General features: G+C 49.7%; 1 long non-coding RNA gene across 10 annotated transcripts in view; it reads right to left on the reverse strand.

Annotated features, from left to right (window-relative positions):
• The window catches only part of LOC147570837 (uncharacterized), a 121,617-nt gene that overhangs the window by 44,139 nt on the left and 55,397 nt on the right, over window positions 1-22,081 (reverse strand). For 2 of the 10 annotated variants that reach the window (XR_015247979.1, XR_015247980.1), the window contains exon 1: window positions 1,336-1,527. The exons of 2 other annotated variants lie outside the window; for them this stretch is intronic. This is a non-coding gene — a long non-coding RNA (uncharacterized LOC147570837). Of the gene's footprint in view, window positions 1-1,335; window positions 1,530-9,052; window positions 10,325-20,854; window positions 20,876-22,081 lie in introns of those variants that run through there. 6 more of the 10 variants (XR_015247984.1, XR_015247983.1, XR_015247985.1 and 3 more) reach the window with 6 other exon arrangements.

Below are 22,081 nucleotides of genomic sequence, written 5' to 3' on the forward strand. Positions count from 1 at the left end.
GACATATACGTAAAGCACAACGAATAATGATAAAGCAAATGTCCCATCCCCATCTCAAGAAAGCGTTCACTACCAAAACACCACGGTCCAACTTTTCATTCGGTAAGAATCAGTCTCGCAGCTAGAGGTCAGAGCAGGCAGCCCAAGGCCAGATAAAGCTTGCACACAGATTTTCTCTGGCCTACGTCCAGCGGTTTCTTTTCTTTTCCTTTTTCATTGCTGATATTTAAGTATCAATAAACTTCACACACACACAAAAATCACCGTTCTGGAGTATCCTTAAAAATGAGAAGGTGGGTGTTCCTGCACCCACATTCACCATGTCAACAGGTAGCTAGACTTGCCAAGAGCAAGCAAGCCCGTGCAATGAGCTGGTTTTGCTATTCCTCGCCTCTCTCTACTGCCCTACAATTACCTTCCCTTCGCTTATTAATTTTACCTGCCTAGCCCTTGAGTCTGTGACCCCCTAGTTACAGAACATCATTGTGGTTTCTAACTTTTTGGAGTAAGGGGGCATTACGTAGAGTAAAAGGCAAAACAAAACAAAACAAAAAACAAAAAACCATCTCAGATTCTCTCAATAGGAGCATTACTGCTGAGTAAACCACCTCCATAACCCCTTAGCCATCACTTTGAAATCTAAAAAACAAGGTTTTTTGGTAACTTATTTGGTAACAAAACTTGACCTGAACTAACATGAAGCCATTTACAATCTTTAAGTGTTCCATTTAGCATGAAGTACCTTTATATTTTCACTCTACAAATATTAACCTATTCAACAAAGGGCTGCTGACCCACACCATGGATTATACAGTAACAGCATATGTACATTTTTACTCTTCTACAATCTGAAAAAGGGGCGCCTGGGTGGCTCCGTCGATTAAGCGTCCGACTTCGGCTCGGGTCATGATCTCGAGGTCCGTGAGTTGGAGCCCGGCGTCTGGCCCTGTGCTGACAGCTCAGAGCCTGGGAAGGGGGCAGGGTGGGGGTGAGGCCTGGGGAAAGCTTGCGTCCAGACTCCAGAGGACGATGCTCAGCGGGGCCGGGACAATGGGCGGCGGGGACCCGCGCTGGTCGGGGGGGGGGGGGTGTCGCGGAAGGCCGGCCCGCCCCGCTGTTCCCGGGGGCTCGGGCAGCGGCTCCGAGCTGGGCGCCTGGCCGCTGCGTGGCGCAGCCCTCGTCCCTGGCCCGCAGCGGACCCGGCGTGGAGCGGGCGGCCGGCCGGCCGGAGCGCGGGGCCCCGCGGGGCAGCGGGCTCGCCCCAGCCCGGGACACGACCCCGACCCCCGGTCCCCGAAACGCACGCTCCCGGCCGGCCCGGCACGGCTCACTCACCCGCCCACGGTCTGGTTGGCGAGCTGCTTCGTGCGGTTCAAGGGCAGCGGCAGCGGCGGCCCGCGGGGCTCAGGCCTGGCGCGGCTACATCGCTTCCGGGCCGAGGCGGCGGCTGCTGCTGCGCCTGCTGCAGCGGCTGTGGCTGCTACTGCGGCTGCTGCCGCGGCTGAGCGGCGGCTGCTACTGCGGCGGCTGCGGCGGCTGAGCGGCGGTTGCTGCTGCGCCTGCTGCTGCGCCGGCTGCAGCTGCTACTGGCGGCTGCGGTGGCTGCTGAGCGGCAGCGGCTGCGCCGGTTGCGGGTGCTACTGTGGCGGCTGCGGCGGCTGAGCTGCTGCTGCGCCGACTGCGGCTGCTGCGGCGGCTGAGAGCCGGCCGCGGCAGCTGCTATGGTGGCTGAGCGGCGTCTGAGGCGGCGGCTGAGCGGTGGCGGCGGTGGCGGCTCCCGGGCCGGAGCCCCGCCCTCGCCGCGTGACTTCCAGTGCCGCCCTCTGCCCGGCTCCGGCGCCGCGCGCGGCCTGGCCCCGCCGCCCGAGCCCCCGCCGCCCCCTCCACCCGGGCTGCCCCGCAGAGCGCACGGAGCCCCCCGTCCAGGCGCCGCCTGGGTCCCGACTCCCGGCCCCTGCTAGGCGGGGCACCGGTGGGAGGGGGCAGCAGGCGCCAGGGGCGTGACCCCGCGATCCTGGCGGCCGGGAACAGCCACACCCGGGCTTGGGGCGCTCTGGGCACGGGGCTGGACCCGCGAGGGGGGCTGGGGGGGCGATGGTGGGAGACGCGAGGGGTTGGGGTAGGCGGGAGCCTCCGGATGCCCCCTTTAGGACTGTGCCGACGCGCGGGTGTAGACCTGTTTCTACCTCCTAGGTGGATGGGTGCTATCACTGTGCACATTTCATGTCAATTACAAGAAATTGTTACCTGGAAACCACAAGCTGCAGAGCGCTGTGTGCTTTGATTGGACTTCCCGGGAAAGTCCAGGGCGAGACGCATTTTCCCCCGCAGGTGCTCACAGGCACCTGGGGACCGCCAGGGATGGCCGCGGGGCAGTGGGGGGAGGGTAAGGGGTGGGAGGTCGTGGGCAGGGGTCGCGCGGACCCTAGCAGCCCCGCGTGCGGTGTGGCTGGCGTTGCCTAGAAACGCCCGATTGTGATGTCATCGGTAGCCTCGCGCAGGCCTCCCTCTGGAGACAGTTGGCGGGACTGTCCGACTGCGCTGGACGCTTTTTGCCGAGCGGACCAGGTCAGTTCTGTGACCCGCAGCGATGTCCTTTTCGTTTGGTGGCCAGGGCCATTCCCTAGAGCAAGTGGGTGGCAGTGTGGCTTCCTTCACTGACCACATCTCGGAGGTCATCAAAGATGTGTGGGTGGAGGGAACCGAAAAGGTGGGAGAAGGACCTGACTCTGACCGAAAAGAGAGTGAAGTGAGTCGGGAAACCTTAAGATCGGAGAATCAGAGACTTAAAAGTCTTTGTAGTCATCTGGAAGAGAAGTACGAAGCCTCGGAGCTTCAGATAAAGCGGCAGACTCTTAGCTACCGACATCAGCTACAACAGAAAGAGGTAGAAATGAAACTTCTTAAAGTGAGACAGATAGGGCTCAAGAACCAGTTGCTGGAGCTCCAATCAGCCCTTCGGTCAACCACAGCGTCACCTTCCGTGGGTTACGGTATCAACTACTTTGCTTCAGCTTCCCCGGGGGATGACCTGGACTTTGCTGACCTCATTTGGTCACAACAAGACATAAGCAGACTGTCAAATGAAGTTTTAAGACTGGAGGCTGAAGTTAGCCATTGGAAGCATTTGTCCCAGACTTCAGCACCGGGAGCGAACAGCGCCGAGCAGAATGAGATCTACAAACTGCAGGTTACCATCAGGGAACTTGAACAGAATCGAAATGAGGCAATTGATGACCATCAACTTGAAAAGGCAGTACTGCAGAACGTCTATCAACAGACACTGGCAGAAATACGTCGCAGGTACCGTCAAAAGTCAAAAGGCTATGAAAAAAGAATCAAAGAACTGGAAAATCTGTTAGAGAAGGACGACTCTGGACTCAGAGCAGCTGAGGAGTCTGTCATTGAGCATCTGCAAAACACCATTCAAGTGCTACAGACTGAAAAAGTGGAGTCTACCAGGAAAATTGAAGAACTTGAGGACACCGTCAAGTACATCCATAGCAAATTATCTTCGGTAGAAAGTGAGAGAGACGCTTTAAGGAGAGAATGGGACCGGATACATGAGGAAAAGAAAGAGAGGATTGAAGAATGTGAATCGCAGCCTTCCGTTTTGAGGCAAAGTGATACAGTGACGGAAAAGGAAAGAGTTCTTTCCGAGAGTACAGCGGTGGAAGAAGTGTCTGGACTGCGGCAAGTGCCGTCCGATGCGGAAAAGGAGATGACGCCACGGTGTAGCTCAACCCAGGGTGACGATCTCATTGGAGACGATCTGAAACTTGAAGAGCGAGTCTACGTTTTAGAACAAGAAAACTCATTAGGTCAAGGACGGGAAGCACTTCAACCGGCACTTTGGAAAGTGAGCCATGAGCAGGAAGTGATTGAACGTACGGCTCCAGGAGGTGTGAATTTGGATTCAGAAGGAGAGCATTTAAGATGTGCCTTGGAGGCCGACGGACAAAAATCCACTCAGGGTAGGACCGAGAAGGAACTCCCAACAGCAGAGCTGGGGGAGTTCGATGGACAGAAACAAACTACACAGCCCAGGGTTTTGATGAGAGGTCAGCCATCAGAACCACAAAGTGAAGGCAACGGCATCAACGGCAAAGTGGAACACGATCTCAATGATGAAAAGAGAGCTTGTCCATTTGAGGATGAGCAAACGGACAGAGCTAAAGAGTCAGATGCGCAAAACGAAGAATCACCTCAAAGTCAACTGGCTGTTAATGATCCGCATCGGTCAGATCCGTCGCAAACGCATAATGTAAATATCCCAAAGGAGAACGCTGAACTTAAGGAACATATTAAACAAGACGAGGAGGAATCTGCTAGAGCTGAGAAGGAGCCAGCACAGTCTCTTAATCAAGACTCTGACAACACTGTTGACGACGACTCGCTTCCAGGGAGGGAAACGACAGTCAGAAAGTTGCAGCAAAGCCTTTCAGAAATGGAAGAGCCGAATGGCCATTTAAAGAAAGCTGCTTGCAATCTCAAGGTGGAAAATGGAAAGCTGGGTTTGGAGCCTGAAGACGTAAGACGTCGGCTGGAAGAAACTACTGTCTGTAACCATAAGAATTCTCTGGAAACAAAATCTATCACGCGGGACTTAAAAATAGAAAAAGGACAGTTAATCGTAAAATTGTGCCGGGCTGAAAAGAAGGTGTTGGAGAAAACAGCCAGGTATGAGCAAGCTAGTAAAGAACCGACCAACACGTATCACTTGTCTAAATCCTCCTCCCAGTTAGAGCAGGAGTGTTTAATTCAACGCAGTCAAGACAAAGATGATGAAATACTACAACTCAAAAAGAGTGTTGAGCAGATGGATGCCGACCATAGAGAAACTAAGGCAATGCTCTCCTCTGCTCTGGAGGAGCATAAGCGATTGACACAACTTATTAAAGAGAAAGAAATCTGTATCGAAAAACTTGAAAGAAGGCCAGAGCTCCAGGAGCTATTAGAGAAGTACGTCCAAGTCTTAAGAGAAAATGAAATTTTACAGCAAACCGTGGAGGAGCAAGACGTTCGTCTTGCATCCACGAGAGAAGAGAATGAATTTCTGCAAGACGAACTGGAGTGTCTGAGAGAACACAGCCAATCTGTACCTGTGGTCGACCAGCAAACGCAAGACCGTATCACAGAACTAGAATGCGAGGTGTATCAGCTGAATGTAGAAAGAGTTTGTCTGGTAGACGAAATCAAACAACAACAAAAGATCATTGAGGATCAACGCCAGGGTAAGCTACAGTGGCTTCGTTTTTTACAAGACCAGAAACGGAGGGCAGAGGATCTCACACACCAGCATGAGCAAATGACCATTAAACACGCTCAGCTCCTTTCAGCGAAAGATGAGGAGATTAAGATTTTGCAGAACACAATAGAGGAAATGAACACCCAGATCCTTCAAAAACCCAGCACATTCCTACAACACATCCTGATGTGTTTCAAGTAACAACGATTCAGCATCTTCCTGTAGAAAAACGTCAGTGAAAAGCGTGATGTATCTAAAGCTGAAACTGAAAGATTAAGTAAAAGGAACAAAAGGACAAGAATTGGAGATTAAAAATAAATAAAACATTTAAAAAAAAAAAAAAGAACTGGAGAATAAACTCCTCACTGAAAAGAACATCTGATTAACTGAACGGACTGATCACCCATCCAAAGATGAGACTGGTAAACTAACTCAGATTATCCGGCAAAAAGATTTGGAGATAGAGGACCGCCCCAGCAGGACGTCTGTGGCTTCCTACAACCAGAATGTGGCAAACCTTCTGCAGCAATTGGAAGATATGCTTTGGAAAGAGAACAAGTATTAGCTGCCTTGCAGGAGAACTAGGGAAAACAGCAATCTGAACAGAGAGTACCACAAAATGACAGATGGAATGGTTGCCAAAGAAGCGTATCTCACGAAGCTGTAAGATGAAAATCTTCACTAGAATCGAGTCTAGCGACCAGGACGTGTTTAGAGAAACGATTCAGAATTCGTCACACGTTATTCAAGAAAAAGACACCGGAGTGGACGCATTAAGGCAGGAACGTCAGGCTTTATTGGCAATTTTGCCAAACTCACCGTGACAATAATCCTAAACTACAGATGACCTGTATTGGCCTGGTCCAGAGTCACGAAGGAAACGAAATCAAACTAAAAAAAAATCAGAGACAGGACTGACACAAACGCAGCTTAGCACCGCGGAGCTCTGCAATGGCAAGGATCTGCTTTTAGGGAAATTCGCCATCATTTCGTTCCAGCCCTCCACCGAATCATCCGAGTCAGCAGGCTCTCTCAAGGCAATTAAGTCTGGTGTATCGAGTGAGTCTTCTCGATTGCTCCATTAAGAGGTAGAGGAGCTCAGAAAGTCAATGCAGGAAAAAAGATGCCACACTGAGAACCCTCCAGGACGATAACCAGAGATTGTCTGCTTCGACTGCTGCCCCTTCAGAACTGGAAAGAAAACAACACGAACACCCCGATTCGGAGATCAAGCAGCTCAAGGAGGAGCGAGATGTTTTACCAAACTGACTTCAGGAAAAACAGCTCCTGTTTTCCCAAAGCAGAAAACGTGATGAACTGCTTCCCCTGAACGAGAATTTCGCCGGCGAAGTGGGTGAAAAGGAACTTGTGAGGCAGGCAGTAACAAATCTGAAGGAGAGACTATCGAATTTTGAAATGGACGTGTGTAAACTAAAACAGGACAATGAAACAAGAGTGGAAACGTCTAGAGAACGGGAGACACAAAATCAAGCACTACCAGAGACAAACACGCAGCTTTTAATGGTGCAGAGAGAGGAAGAATCCTAGCGTGCTCCAACGAAAGAGAAGGTGCTTGCTTTGAAAGGGCTACTGAAAGACAAAGAACAGGGCAAGACCGGGGAATTACATCAGCTTGTAAATGCAGTTACAGCAATTCAGGACAAGACAGCGATGTGCCGGCGGGAAGACAGATGAAGTCATGTGGGCCCCGGAACAAAGAAATGGAAACCTGTGCCCTCCAGAATGAGATGCAACATCCACGTGAAAAAGAATGACACCCAAAGCAGGAGCTGGAGAGATCACAGCGCCACGCTTTGGGATCCGAAGATTCTCGTCAGCGCGGTGCTTTGGCCGCAGAACACGGAGGGGCTAAACCAAGAAAGAAGACCACGGTATTGGAGGAGAAGCTAGTTGTGTCTTCCAACGCCATGGACAATGCGAGCCATCGAGCCAGTCCGCAGACAGCGTCACCGCAGGAGCAATTACACGTGGTCACCAGGCAGAAAGACGAAAGCGTATTCTGGCTTTCTGCCTCCCAGGAACAAGAAAAAAGCAGCACGCTGGAGCACTAGCTAAGCTAAAGCTGGAAGCAGCCGAATGGATGGAAAAAGCGGACACCCTACAAGGAAAACTGATGTCACTGCAGGGACAATTCACCGAAGCGGATGCTGTCTTGGATCCCAAGGAAGACCAAATTGAAGAATTCAAAACGCAAAATGAGGTCCAACAGGAAATACCGGATGATGCGCGCAAGAAATTAATGAACTCACTGACGCCGAGAGGTGGATAGAATCCTGATAAGGAAACTCTTAACTGGATATGTTCAAGCACAGGAACACGGACGTCGTGAAGCTTGATGGCTGATGGGATGCAGCCTGGGTATCAAAGAGGAAGAAATGAGGAACAAGGTGGTGTCACCGGATGGATGACTGGGTGGTTTGGACCCAAAGGTGCCCCCAACGCACCCGGGAAACCGAATCACCGATCCATGCCCGGGAACTCTTTTCCAGGACTTTTGGTAAAATTTCTAAAAACCGAACCTCAATTAGCTTTTCCACCGCCCAAGCTCCCTGCTCATGACATGAAGCCTCCAGACTCAGCAGGAGGCTGAGCGCTGGCTTTAGAAAAAGTACCACCATGTCTTAAAACTACCCTTGGATCCACACCCAGAAACACAGATGGGATTTCCCAAGCCACGGCCACTGCTGTGTCTCTTATCAACCCACCCGGACCGGAAACGGATGGCGGTGGGCATCCTCTTCTAAATGCTGTGACTGACACTTTACCCACGTACAACACCATTAATACTGTCACCCGGGAAGAGGACTGACCTGGCCAAAGACCTTTCAAAGCAATACAGGATTCTTAAGCCAGAGAGGAGACAGTACTCGAAAGAAACCAAGTCACTATGCGTGTGTACCTTATCGCAAAATGGCCTTTTGCGAGATGTACGAGATTGATGGTTTTGGTTTAAGTTAAATAAAAATATTCTTAATATTTGAAAAGACTGTCTTTTAATGACTGCAGAGGTATTCACCAAACTGAAAACACTGGCTCCTTATGGGGCACCTGGGTGGCTCAGTCGGTTGAGCGTCCGAAAAAGAGCTCAGGTCTATAGGCAGGAGGGAGCAGGAAGAAGGAAGTAAAAGAAAGGTGGGTTGGTTATTGCAAGGTTCCTTTCCTTTAGGGGATGTAAGGGGCTTATCATGCAGGTGACCTGACTCATGATGATCAGGCTAGTCAAGGGTTTAAGGTTCCCTGTCTGGGAGAGCCAAAACTGTAATTAAGTTAAGCCTTAGTTTGGTGGAGTGGGACTTAGCATAAGCGACTCCATTTTGGGTATGCGGTCTTGTCTTTAACACTCTCAAGGTGGAAAGAACCGGCACTGGAAAGGCTCGCCCAGTTGCCACTAGAGAAGGAGGCGCATCTGCTTCAGGGCTCTGCCCTAAAGCACCTGGCTCTGCGCTAAAGCTACCCCTAAAGCACCAGGGGTCAAGTGGGGCCTTAAGTACAGTCTACGCTTTCCTTACCAAAGCACATTCCCTGGTTCAGGGCTGAATGTGCCAGGGGAAAGAGACACATTTTCCTCCAAGAAGGAGCCCTCCCACTGCCAAGCTGTGTGGCCATGGGGTTGTGTCTACCCAGAGGGGGCACATCTTGCAAATCCACTCAAAGGCATTATAATAAGCTAGCAGCAAGCCTGAGCGGTACCACCCCTGCACTACTGTGGCCCCTCCGATCTCTACTACCCCTCAGAACACGGAGGACAGGTTCCTGTGGACCCCATCCCCGAATCAGGCTTACCCTGACAGGTCACCTGAAGAGCAATCTTTTGTTCATTATGAATCACAAATCATTTGCAAAACAGGGAGCTGCCTAAATGCTGGCATGAGCTCCCTGTGAACTGCCGTAGGAGGCAGATGGTTGCCAATTAAGGTAGGACTCGGCCATCATGGATTCAGTAGGGCTTCAAACGGGGTGCCTCAAACAGGCTTTGTTCACGCGCCGAGAGGCTCCAGCTCTAAATGCCGAAGCACCTTCGCCCTGGCCTGTCCTTGTTGTTTCCAGAGCTGACAGAAGCCCAGCTGTGGATGTTCAGGGACATCTTTGGGCAGAATACCAAGCCTCGCAGCAGTCAGCCCCTGTTCAATTAAGAGAAGAGAGGACTGATAAATGTTCGGTTTACTCGCATCCCCTCAAATATCCAACACAAGGGAGAGAATAATCTTAATACGTTCTGAAATAACTTAAACTCATTAAAGTTGAAAAAAAGAAACAAGGGAAGAAAGAATTCTGCAGCAATGAGCTGACACAGAGCACGGGGATTTGGTGACGTCACACAACAAGCCAAAGATGTGGCTCAGAAAAGACAGGAAACCCACTCGGGATACTTAAAAGTGTGACCGCTCAGCCAGCTAGCTAACCAACTAACCAGACAGGCAAACCAGGACCAGGAGATCAGTCTCAAACACCCTGTGAAGTGAGGATGGACGGTTGAGTTCTGTTCTCCATGTTAAACCCGAATGAATTATCCTGGAGGAGGGAGAACTGCTATCAATTAAACAAACAATATGCTGAGAAAAGAGCTGTGTGATGATAACCATTAAGCACATTTATTCACATGCTGTACACACATTTCATGCCCTCTGTTCAAGACATAGGCTCCTCCTCTGTCACAGTCACACAGACATGATGTACGTACTTGCTCTGATGCCAGCAGATACAAAGCCCCTCTCCCTCGGCACGCACACCACTCGCCCGAGACCACCCAGGCAAAGGGCCTCCACACGCCGACCCCACGTGCACCTTCATCCATTCCCCCGCCTCAGAGCCACACGTACCAGTGGCCAGCCTCTTCATGCCTAGCAAGATGATGGAACGTTCTGCAAAGCTGGTGGGGTCACTCTACTCCTCAGGAAGGTGCCACCTCCTGTGGCCTTGCGTGGCCCCTGGCTTGGGTCATGGCACTGCAAGCACTGCTCTGCTCCCCCTAAGGGTGGAAGGACCCTGTTGCCCTGAGGCTCCAGGTTGGCCCTCCACAAGCCAGTACCTGTGATCTATCCTAGGCCGTGGGGACCCGGGGAAGACACAGGAAGACACCCACTTCTGTCCTGCTGCTCTGTTCTCTGTGAAACAGAGAGTTATAAATGCAGAAGGAACCAGCCAGACTGGGGATATAAACAAGGGCAGCTGGCTGGGTGGCCCCCTGTGAATGAAGCCCTAGGCCCCATTTAAAGAAGACAGATGCTGCTCAAGCCCTAGATTAGAAGAGGAGCTAGAAACAGGATTTTCAAAGGAACGCTCCTCATTAAAAAAAAAAATGCTATCAGGACACATGGGTGGCTGTCAGCTGAGCGTCTGACCTCGGCTCAGGTCATGATCTCAATGTGGATGGGTTTGAGCCCCACATCAGGCTCTGTGCTGACAGCCCAGAGCCTGAAGCCTGCTTTGGATTCTGTGTCTCCCTCGCTCTCTGCCTATCCTCTACTCACGGTCTGTCTCTCAAATAAATAAATAAATAAATAAATAAATAAATAAATAAAATGTTGAAATGAAAAAAAATAACTTTTAGAAATGCTATCAAATTCTTTAAATCTCCCCTTTTCCAAGATAAAACACATCTATTTGCAACTTGCTCTGTTGTCCCAAATATCTGGTGAATCATAGCTTTTGCTGTCCTTGAGGATGCTGTTTTGGTTAATCTTCATCATCAACAGCTCTTCCGGTTATTGCACGTGTGCGAAAACTTCATGGTCACGATGTTTCTGATGGGGCTTTCCACACATGACAGCTGTCTTGGACCTCAGCACAGAAATAAGTTTCATGCTAACCTGTGCGCCTTCCAGAGTTTTCTTTTTCTCTACCCCCAGTGTACCCACCTGTACCCTGGACTCTCTGCACTGACCTCGCGGTAACACAGATGTTGACGAACGATGGGGCCTTTTACACTTCACAGGATCTGTTGATTGTCATCCACCCAGAGAACCTTCTCAAACATTTGTAATACAGAAGGTCCAAAGAAGAGCTTGACGGGTTAGGGGAATTTCTAAGGAAGGTGGCCTTACTAAGTTCCCAAAAGCCTTCTAGGGTGGCATTTGCTTTTTCTGTTCACAATACGGTTCTCAGTTTATTGGGCTGAAATACCGTCCAGACTCTGACACGGGACCCGTTTCTGAGGTGGACTTACCGAAGTAAAGGCTGGTATGGAAGGTGTAATTTCAAAGCATTCATTTACAATGAGAAATACAATTGTTCATTCAAGCCCAATGGCCAGCAGCATCTTTACTGTAGAGAAAGCCACATGGGAAGCCAACCTATAACTAAAAGTTTGCCGATGGGGGGAAAAAAATGAATTTGATTCACCTCAAACGGAGTAGCCACGCTGAGTCTGGCCAGAAGCCAGGGCCTCTGGCTTCTCATTCATCTGCTAAATGTCACCGTGGGTTCTCAAGAGAAAGAATACTGTAGGCAAGATCACACTTTGTACCGAAAGGCTTTTGTCCCAAATCTAAACCGTGTGGCCCATTTTAGAGGCAGGCCAAGGTCCTACTCCAGGGTAAGCAATTCTTCCTCCCTGGCCTCTTCTCTCACATTTACTGCTTGATTTGGGGGCTTGTGGAAGACCCAGAGACACAGCGCTCAAGTTCCCCTTCAGAAGAAGCAAACTGCCGTGGCAAGAATATGAATCACTGACAGCCTCCATCTGGCAGCTCCTCCCAGGTACTTGGATTTGAACCAAGGTAACACTTTTTGTGGGTTGGTCCTTGGCCAAGACTGAGAAGTATGGCAGTACTAGGGGCTGGCCATTTCTGCCCAGTGCAGGACTCCTCTAATGGGCAACCTGGGCTCTGGAGCACCCTCTACTCTGGAAGTCCCCTGGGATTCTGGACATTCTGGAGAAGAGACGGGAACTCCTTGAGAGGAACAAGACATCGAGAGGATCCAAGGAAGAGGTGACCTGGGCTTGCCTCTCTACAGCCCCAGAAGGATGTGCCGGCGTCTTGGCTGCAAAGACTCAGACCTCAGTGATGAACGGTATCTTTATTCCAAAGTCCTCTGCTGGGATTGTGGTGTCCTGAGCAGGTATTTTTCCAGTTTCAGTGAAGCAATTCCTTCAAGAAACAGTCTAACGGTATTTCCAAATCGTCCAAGCTGGGTCACCAGGGGGATTTTATTAGACATATTTATTCTACAATCCAGCATCTCACAAGACATCCAGAAGCTTCCTGTAAGCTGCCTCTCCTGCCTGCCTCCCAGGCAGAATTCTCATGTTGCTTCTCAGACATTAAAAATAAAATGAAAAAGCTCCTGTTGTGCAGGATGAAACCTTCTGAGCTGAAAGGTTCCTGCTTCCACCCCAGCCAGTTGGTAGACATGCCTGTCTTCCACCTCCTTCCTGTCTGTGTAAGTCCCCTTGTGGCTGGGAGCCTTTCTCTGCCATGGTCAAACCGACTTTAGATCTGCAAGGCTGAGGCCATGGTTGAAATGTAACACAAAACTACCCTGCCTCTATTTTCATTTCTATTAGACCTTTATAATGATTCCTTCTTGAACTGACGCTTAAATGGCTAAAGACTGATCATAATAGAACACTTAATTGTTTACTTGTCTAACTCTCTCAGCCCTAATGAAATACTGTGTTTTCACTGAGCAGCTTACATGGTGTTTTCTTCCTGTCACTGAAGAGAGCAAGGGGGCTGAGGCAGAATTCAGATGAGCCCATGCTCGCTTGGTGTTCTCATCCTAGGCATTTTTCATCCAACAGCGAGGAACAGAGCCCTCTGGAGGGAGAATCACAGAGTTCTGGGGAACAAGCTTTTGGACATGATCACACGCAGGTCCTCAGAGAGGAAGAAGGCGGCTGAAGAGGAGTTACCAGAGACCATGTCACCCTGTTGGGATTCCTAGACGGGGTGCAGGCTCTGCGTGTGAAAGGCTGGTGTTGGAGCCACTCCAGTTACCTTTCTTCACACACCCCCTTCTCACTGCCTATGGTGTCACCTCCGTGCCATCCCCCGGGTGCACACCGCCCTCCCCTGTCACCAGATCATTACAGAAGCCTCTTGACTGACCCGTGTTTATCCCAGCTTCACTCCAGTCTGCTTCCAGCACAGCAGCAAGAGGTCTTTCATGTCCCTCTCCATCTGAGGACCCTCCAGGGGCTCCCAGCTCACTTAGAAGCAAGCCAGGGTTCTGACCACAGCCTCCACCCCCACTGTTCCCTCTAACCTCGCCTCTTAGCGTTCACCCTTTGCTTGTTCAGCTCCAGCACTACTGACCTCCTACCTCAGATATTCTTCACATGCTTCCTCTTTAGGGCTTTTCACTTGCCATCCCCTCTACTGGAACAGAACTCTCCCGGAAACCTGCGGGGTTCACTCCCTCATACCTTTATCCAAATGTCATCATTCAATGGGGCCTCTACCCCTTACATACTCCCTAGCCTCCATCTCTGTCTTATTGTTCTCCATAGACTTTACTACTGACACACACTTTAGTTCACCTACTTATTTGGTTTACTGCTGATCCACCTTACTGGGATCTTAGCTCTAGGAGGGCAAGGATTTTCCTCTGTTGTTTTCACTGCTGAATCGTCAGTGCCTAGAAAAATGTCCAGCACTAATTAGGTGTGCAAACACATATTTTTTTGAGTGACTAGAGTACATCAATAAATGTAAACATGCATAAATGAATGAACAGGCATTCATTTCTGGCCACGAATCCCAATGGCCACAGTCTACTCTCGGCCAGAAGCCTGGACGTATCTGCACTTTGCATTCTAGGATTCTGGGCATAAAGAAATCTTCCGGTGGGAGACGGCGATGCTAAAGGCAGAGTGAGATCCAGAGCTCAGAATGAGCCCCAGCCTTCCAGCCAGAAGCGCTGATTTAAGCCTAGGGCAACATGCTGGAGGAGGAGGGGATGTGAACCTGAGTTCAAAAAGGCCCTGCTTCACAGCATGACAAGGGACAAGTGGACTCAAGGAGCTTCCCTGGAGGCATCAGATAAAGACAGTTCGGTGAGTGGAGGAGGCATCACTGTGAACACCCCCTGAGTCTGGGGATGCTCTGGGAGCCTGGGGATGGTTTTGGCTGTTAGAGCCCAGAACAATCCAGGACAATTTTCCAGAAGGAGAAGAGGGGAAGTTGGCTACCTAGGACCATGTCCTTTGTATACAGGACCGATTCATAGAATCGTGGGGCCAAGGTCAATGACTGAGACACATCCCTCTCCGAAGGCTTCTGGAGAGGGGAGTTCCATTTATCCCCTGTTCGCCAAGTCTGGGGTTTCAAACTTCTTACAAGAAAGTAGTATTTCTCCATGAGACTTCGACATTTGAGAACCTCAGTCGGTTCAACCTAACACTTACGTATTCATCAAATTTTCAAGGTACGCACATTTTACGTTTCCACACTTGTGTCAATCCGCCCACCAGAAACAGCGTACCGATTTATATTGTCTGTTTCTCATGCCTTACATTGAGTATCTCTCTCTTTCTACCTGCTTTGAGGGGAATCCTATTTCCCAGAGACTTGTCTACTTGATTTATCCTTCCAAAGTTCTGGTCCTTGATTTGATTAATCAATTCCACAGACTTTTTGCTTTGTGATTAATGTAGGCTCGTATCTTTATTAATTTCTTCCACCACTTTTTATTTTGCTGTTCATTTTCTAGCTTAGTTTGAATTCTTCATCCAATTATTCTCAATCTTCCAACGTTTAAGCGTATTTATGTTAGCAGTATCAGCTTTAGATGATGAATTTTTACTAAGAATAACTTTAGTCCCATCCCCGTATGTATTTGCATACAGTGGTCTCATCATCTTAAATGTCTAGTCTGTCTTTTCAGTATTGATTTCCACTTTGTCAGAGGAGCTATTTTTTATTTTGTTTAACTTCCAGATGGCTATCATCTATCTTCATTTAGGCACAGTCTTGCTATTAATGTGATCAGGAAATAGAGTTTGTAAAATTTTAATTTGGGGACCGGTTGTGGATTTCTTTGCCTGGGTACGTACATTGTATCAGTCAGGATGGGTTAGGTTAAGCTGCAATCAACAACTAAATATTCTCAGTGCCTTAACTCACATGGGTAAGCTGGGTGTTCTTCTCATCGTATCCATTTAGGGACTGGAGAGGATAGAGGCTCCACTTTGACACCTGCTTCCATGATCACAGGGGCAAAGGAAAGAGAACCTGGCTCTTAAAGCCACTTCTGTGTTCATTTCATTGGCTGAAGGAAGTTCAGATGCCAAGGTTCCACACAGCATGGATGTCTTAACCTCCCAAGGGAGGAGGACTGAGTATTTGTGAATAAACATTCTATCATATGCATTCAACAGATACTTATAAAGGACTGTGGAGACACCTCCTGCTATATACCAAAATTTGTCATAGACTTTGGAATCCTAGCAGATATTGTCAGTTGATGTCCTGCCTCGCCTTCTCATCATCCACTTTCCAGCCAGAGGAGGCCATGTGACCCAGATGTAAGTGGAAGTTGGTGAGGTTCCTAGGAAACCTTTTTTCTTTTCTTTTTTCTTTTTTTCTTTTTTAAGCTTTTGTTTTTCTGATGTTGGTGCTGCCTGGTCTTCTTCCTCCTTCTTCCTGTCTTGAGTGCTCATGTTGAGAAAGGCCAAGAGAATGCCAGAAACATCTGCCTTGACATTGTTGAGCATCTGAACCAATGTCAGCAGCTGCCTACTCACAGATTTCTCATATGAAGAAACAGGTAGCCTCGTGTTTGTATAAACCACTGTGGTTGGGTTTCTTGTTACTCGCATCTGAAAGCATTTCTGAGTCATAACAGAATTCAGCATGTAAACAAGACAATTCCCATCTTCAGTGAGTAATAATCCATGAGAAGCATTGTTATGAAATGATAGAAAATATGTTCATCGGTCTCTGCCCCCAGTTCCTGCACAGAACTCCCAAAAGCCTTGTCATTTCCTAACCAATCAGAGCACCAAGAGCTTCTTTTGTTCCAATATTTGAGATTTGATCCCAGTTCCTGACACAGTTCCTAAATTCCCCGGAATTTCCTGGGTGATAGCAGTGCCTTTTGTTCTAATGAGAAAACTCTGGACGGGCTAATGGGTGGCCCCTGGATGGGGGCTGGTTACTACACAGACCGTGATTAGAAGCTTGGGATTTTCAGCCCTACCACCTCTCTCTGTGCCTTGCCCCTCCGACCATTCTCCACAGAGGAAAGAGGGATGAAAACGAGTCAACAGTTGTCCATGCCAACGTGACGAAGTCTCCATAAAAATCCAATAGTACAGGGTTTGGAGAACTTCCACGTTGGTGAACAGGGTTGGTGAACCCTCCCAGAACTTGCCCTATGTATCTCTTCATCTGGACAGTCCTCTGTATGCTCTATCACACATCATCTTTGTCAATGTAAAGCAGTGTTTCTCTCAGTCCTACGAGCTGTTCTAGCAAGTAACTGAATTCAAAACGGGGGTGGTGGTGGTCATGGGAACCTCTGACTAGCAACCAAGTCAACAGAAATTGTGGGTAAGCTGAGGACCTACCACTTGGAAATGGCATCTGAAGTGGGGGGGCAGTCTCGTGGGACCGGGCCCTTAACCTATGGGTTCTGTGCTACTCCTGTTAGGGTCAGAATTGAATTGAATTGTAAGATACCCAGCTGGTATCATGGAGAATTGCTTGGTACCGGGGCGCGGGAGGGGCACACAACACATCTGGTGTCAGAAGTGTTGTGAGTGTGGTAGTTGTGTGAGAGTAAAGGAGAAAGTCACAAGAAGAGTGCGTTTTTCCTCCTCATCTGTGGACAGCTGAAAAGAATGCTAAATATGTATTCTAAATATGTAAAAGAATTTATATGGTCCCAGATTATCAAAGGTGTTCAAATATGTGCTAGGAGACAAAGTAGGATTGTCAAAATGTTGATAATCGTTGCACAAAGAATCTATTTTTTCCCCAAACATAGTTTTCTCAATTATTATAGGTGCAACAACCACACTAACAATTACTTAGCCAACTCTAATTTTCACTGGTATCAGTGATTCACCACTGTTATTTTTACAACAGCTTTATGGAAACTAGAATTCACATACCATATAATTGACCAATTTAAAATGTACCTAGTTCTTAGTATATCTGCAGAGTTGAGCAACTATCACCACAATCTATTTTAGGATATTTGCATCACTCCAACAAGAAACTCTATATCCTCTTAGGCGTACTCCTTATTTCATCCCAACCTCCCCCAACCCCTCTTGCCCCTCCTCCATCCCACTTCTGCCCACAGCCCTAGGCAACCACTAATCTATTTTCTCTTTCCACGGCTTTACCTCTTCTGGACATTTCATATACGTGGAATGATACATACATTAGGGGGTCTTTCGAGATGAGCTTCCTCCACTTAGCATGTCCTCACAGTTCATCCATGCTGGAGCACACATCGGTACTTCATTTCTTTTACTCCCAGTTAAGCCACTGTATGAGTACACCACACTTCTTCATCCATTCGCTGGACATTGCACTTTTTTCCTTTTTTTCTATGACGAATACTGCTGCTACAAACATTCATGTACAAGTTTTTGTTTGAACACCTGTTTTTCATTCTTTGGGGGTATATACCTGTGAGTGAAATTACTGGATGTTTAACTTTTTGAGGAACTTCCAGGCTGTTTTCCAAAGTGGCTGCACCCTTTTACATTTCTACCAACAGCGTATCCCATTCCTATTTCTCCTATCCTCTCCAATGCTTGTTATCATCTGTCTTTTTTATTTTAGCCATTCTAGTAAGTGTAAAGTGGTATCCTGTTGAGGGTTGGATTTGCATTTCCCTGATGACTAACAATGTTGACATCTTTTCACATGTTTATTGGCCATGGGTGTATCTTCTTAGACTGAGTTTTTTGCCCACTTTTTCCATTTTTTAAAAAATGTTTTATTTATTTTTGAGAGAGTCAGAGAGAGAGAGAGAGACAGAGACAGAGAGAGACAGGGAGGGGCAGAGATAGAGAGAGACACAGAAGCTAAAGCAGGGTCCAGGCTTTGAGCTGTTAGCACAGAGACAGATGTGGGGCGTGAGCCCACAAACCGTGAAATCACGACCTGAGCCAAAGTTGGACGTTTAACTGACTGAGCCACCCAGGCATCCCTTTGGCCCATTCTTAAATTGAGTGATTTGTTTTTGCGTTTTTGAGTTGTAAGCGTTCTGTATCTATATTAGTACACGTTTCTTGTCAGAAATATGATTTGCAAAAATTATCTCCCATTCTATGGGTTGTCTTTTCACTTTTCAACTATGTCCTTTACAGCACAAACATTTTTTAATGTTTACTTATTTTGAGAGAGAGAGAGAGAGAGAGAGAGAGAGAGCATGAGTGGTGGCAGGAGCAGAGACAGAGGGAGAGAATCCCAAGCAGGCTCCATGCTGTCAGCATAGAGCCTGACGTGGGGCTTGATCTCACCAACTGTGGGATCCTGACCTGAACCGAAATCAAGAAATGCTTAACTGACTGAGCCAGCCAGGCACCCCAAAGCACAAAATTTTTAAATTTTGATAATGTCAATTACCTGTTTTTTTCCTTCTGCTGTGTTTTTGGTGTCAAGGCCACAGAGATTTACATCTATGCTTTCTTCTAAAAATTTAATAGTTTTAGCACTTAACATTTAGGTCTTTGGTCCATTTTGAGTTAATTTTCACCTATGGTGTGAGGCAGAAGTTCAACTTCATTCTTTTGCATGCAATATCCAGTTGTCCCCACACTGTTGAAAAGACTGTCCTTTCTCCCATGGGGTTGTCTTGATGCCTTTGTTGAAAATCAATTGGCTATAAATATGATGGTACATTTCTAGATTTTCAATTCTATCCCATTAATCAACATGTCTTTCCTTACACTAATACCACACTATCTCGATCACTGTAGCTTTCTAAGAAGTTTTTAAGTCAGGAAGGGTGAGTTCTCCAACTCTGTCCTTCTCTTTAAAGATCTGCTTTGGCTATTTTGGGTTCCATAAATTCCCATATGAATTTTAGCATCAGCCTGTCAGTTTCTGCTAAGAAGCCAGCTGTGGTTTTGATAAAGATTTCATTGAAGCTGTAGATCAATTGGAGAAGTGCTACCATCTTAACAACATCGTCTTCCAATCCATGAGTCTGTTTATTTAAATCTTGTTTAATTTCTTTCAATAATGTTTTATACTTTTAGTGTACAAGTTTTGAATCTCGTTTTTAGTTCAATGTAATTAGTATTTTATGTTTTGATGCTGTTGCAAATGCAATTGTTTTTTTGGGGGGTGTTAGGTTTATTAATTTATTTTGAGAGTGAGGGTGCGTGAGTGGGGGGAATGCAGAGAGAGAGAATCCCAAGCAGGCTTAGCATTGTATGTGCAGAGCCCAACGCAGGGCTCGAACTCAACAACCAGGAGATCATGACCTGAGCTGGTCTATAGCCTGGCCCCGAGGCTTGGAGTTGAACAACGAAATTGAACAAAACTAAGCAAAACGTTGGGGGAGGGGGGAACGAAAGTGTAAAAAGCAAATATAGAAAGCTCAAGGGGAGGTAAAAGTGTTTTCAGACACACACAGAAAAGGAGTGTCCCCACGTGCTCTGGCCAAACCAAACGCCCCCTTTTACTCAACTGTTGAAAACAAAGAAGAAGAAAAAGCGATGAAAAAGTCACACTTTCATAGCCCTTCTCGGAAGAAACAGTCAGCGGGGACAGGACAGCTCACTGCCCTGAAAGACCTTGAAAGATTTACCCCAGATAACACAGCACACCATAATCAACCTCCAGAGGCTCTCAAAACCACTACAAACTCCGGTCTCTTCTGTCATTTCATCATCCACCGTTTCTGTCAAGCATTAAAGCCATACCAGAGAAACCTGGAGAAGAATTTGCTCCCCAATTCAAAGTGAGAAAAGCTGTTTGGAAAGCCCCCCCTCTTTTTGTTTTTCCATTTGCCCAAGGCCTTTCCACAATTCTTTCCTCCCGCTTCCAAATGTCTACAGGTCAAGAACTTGAGCAGTCGGGTCCATAGGGGCCACGGTTGGGAGAGGGCACACCCTCCAAAGTCCCTCCAAGGGAGTCCTGAGTCTCCCGAAGCGGCTCCGATGGGCTCTGATCGCCCCTTCCTTATTTACTGCCATCAGGCACTTGGAGGTGGACGGTCGGTCGGCAGCGGCCGGGCGACCCGGAAAGGCTGAGAATGCCGCCCCCCAGAGCACCGCGCCCGCCCGGCCTCGGGCACACCAGTTAGCCGAGTTTCCGCCCAAGGCCAAGCCCCGGGAGAGGGGGGGAGGCCCGGGGAAAGCTTGGGTCCAGACCCCAAGGGACGATTCTCAGCGGGGCCGGGACAATGGGCGGCGGGGACCCGCGCGGGGGGCGTCCCGGGAGGATGGCCCGCCCCGCTGTTCCCGGGTGCTCGGGCGGCAGCCCCGAGCTGGCCGCCTGGCCGCGGCGTGGCGCAGCCCTCGTCCCTGGCCCGAAGCAGACACGGCGTGGAGCGGGCGGCCAGGCACGAGCACGGGGCCCCGCGGGGCAGCGGACCCGCCCCGGCCTGGGCCACGACCCTGACCCCCGGTCCCCGGCCCGCGCGCTCCCGTCCGGCCCCGCACGGCTCACTCACCTGCCCACGGTCTGCTTGGAGAGCGGCTTCATGTGCTTGAAGGGCAACGGCAGCGGCGGCCCGCGGGGCTCGGGCCTGTCGCGGCTACATCGCTTCCAGCTGAGTTGGCGGCGGCTGCGGCGTCAGCGGCGGAGGCTGCTGCGGCTGCTCCTGTGGCGGCTGCGCCTGCTGCTGCGGCGGTGGCGGCTGCTGCGGCGGCCGCTGCGCCGGCTGCGGCTGCGACTGCGGCGGCTGAGCGACGGCTGCGGCAGCAGCAGCGACTGCGGCGGCGGCGGCGGCTGCTGCTCCCGGGCCGGAGCCCCGCCCTCGCCGCGTCACTTCCAGTGGCGCCGCCCGCCGGGGGGCGCGTGGGGCCAGGCTGGCAGCTAGGCTTGGGCGCGGCGCGCGGCCTGTCCCCCGCCGCCCGAGCCCCTCCGCCCACCCCCCCCAAACCGGGCCGCTCCGCCGAACGCGCGGAGCCCCGCGTCCCGGCCCCGGCTAGGCCGTGCACCGGTGGGAGGGGGCGGCGGTTCGTGATCTCGCGTTTCCTGAGTTTTAGCTCCGCGCTGGGCTCTGTGCTGACGGCTCGGAGCCTGGAGCCTGCTTCGGATTCTGTGTCCCCCTCTCTCTCCGCCCCACCCCTGCCTGTGCTCTCTCACTTTCAAAAATGAACAAACGTAAAAAAAAATTTAGGGCCGCCTGGGTGGCTCCGTCGGTTGAGCGTCCAACTTGGGCTCAGGTCATGATCTTGCAGTTTGTGAGTTTGAGCCCCGCGTCCGGCTCCGTGAAGACAGCTGGAAGCCTGGAGCCTGCTTCAGATCCCGTGTCTCCCTGTCTCTCTCTGCCCCTTCCCCGCCCATGCGCTGTCTCTGTCTCTCAAAAATGAATACACGTTAAAAGAAAATTGTTTCTAATTTAAAAAAACAGTGGCCCATCCCCCAGCCAAAATCCCAAAGGGAACCAGTTCCTGCCAGGGAACTTGCCTGCTCCTCGCAATCACCCAACGCTGTGCTTCTGCGGAGCCACCCCTCCGGCAGCAGCGGGTCTGACTCCCTCCCGCTGCCACAGGGCCCCTCCTGAAGTGGATCACCTAAGGAGAAGCGAGCTAAGCCTGCCCCTCCTGCCCCCGTGAACCTTGCCCACCCACCCTAGCTCATAGGCCAGATCCCCAGCACCACAAGCCTGGCAGTGTGCAAGTAGCCCAGACGGGCCACGCCACCCCACAGTGAATCCCGCCCCTAGGAGAGG

This window comes from Puma concolor, unplaced genomic scaffold (assembly GCF_028749965.1).
Source record: "Puma concolor isolate L17-30 unplaced genomic scaffold, mPumCon1.1.hap2 unalloc_scaffold_80, whole genome shotgun sequence".
NCBI classification, from domain to species: Eukaryota; Metazoa; Chordata; class Mammalia; order Carnivora; family Felidae; genus Puma; species Puma concolor.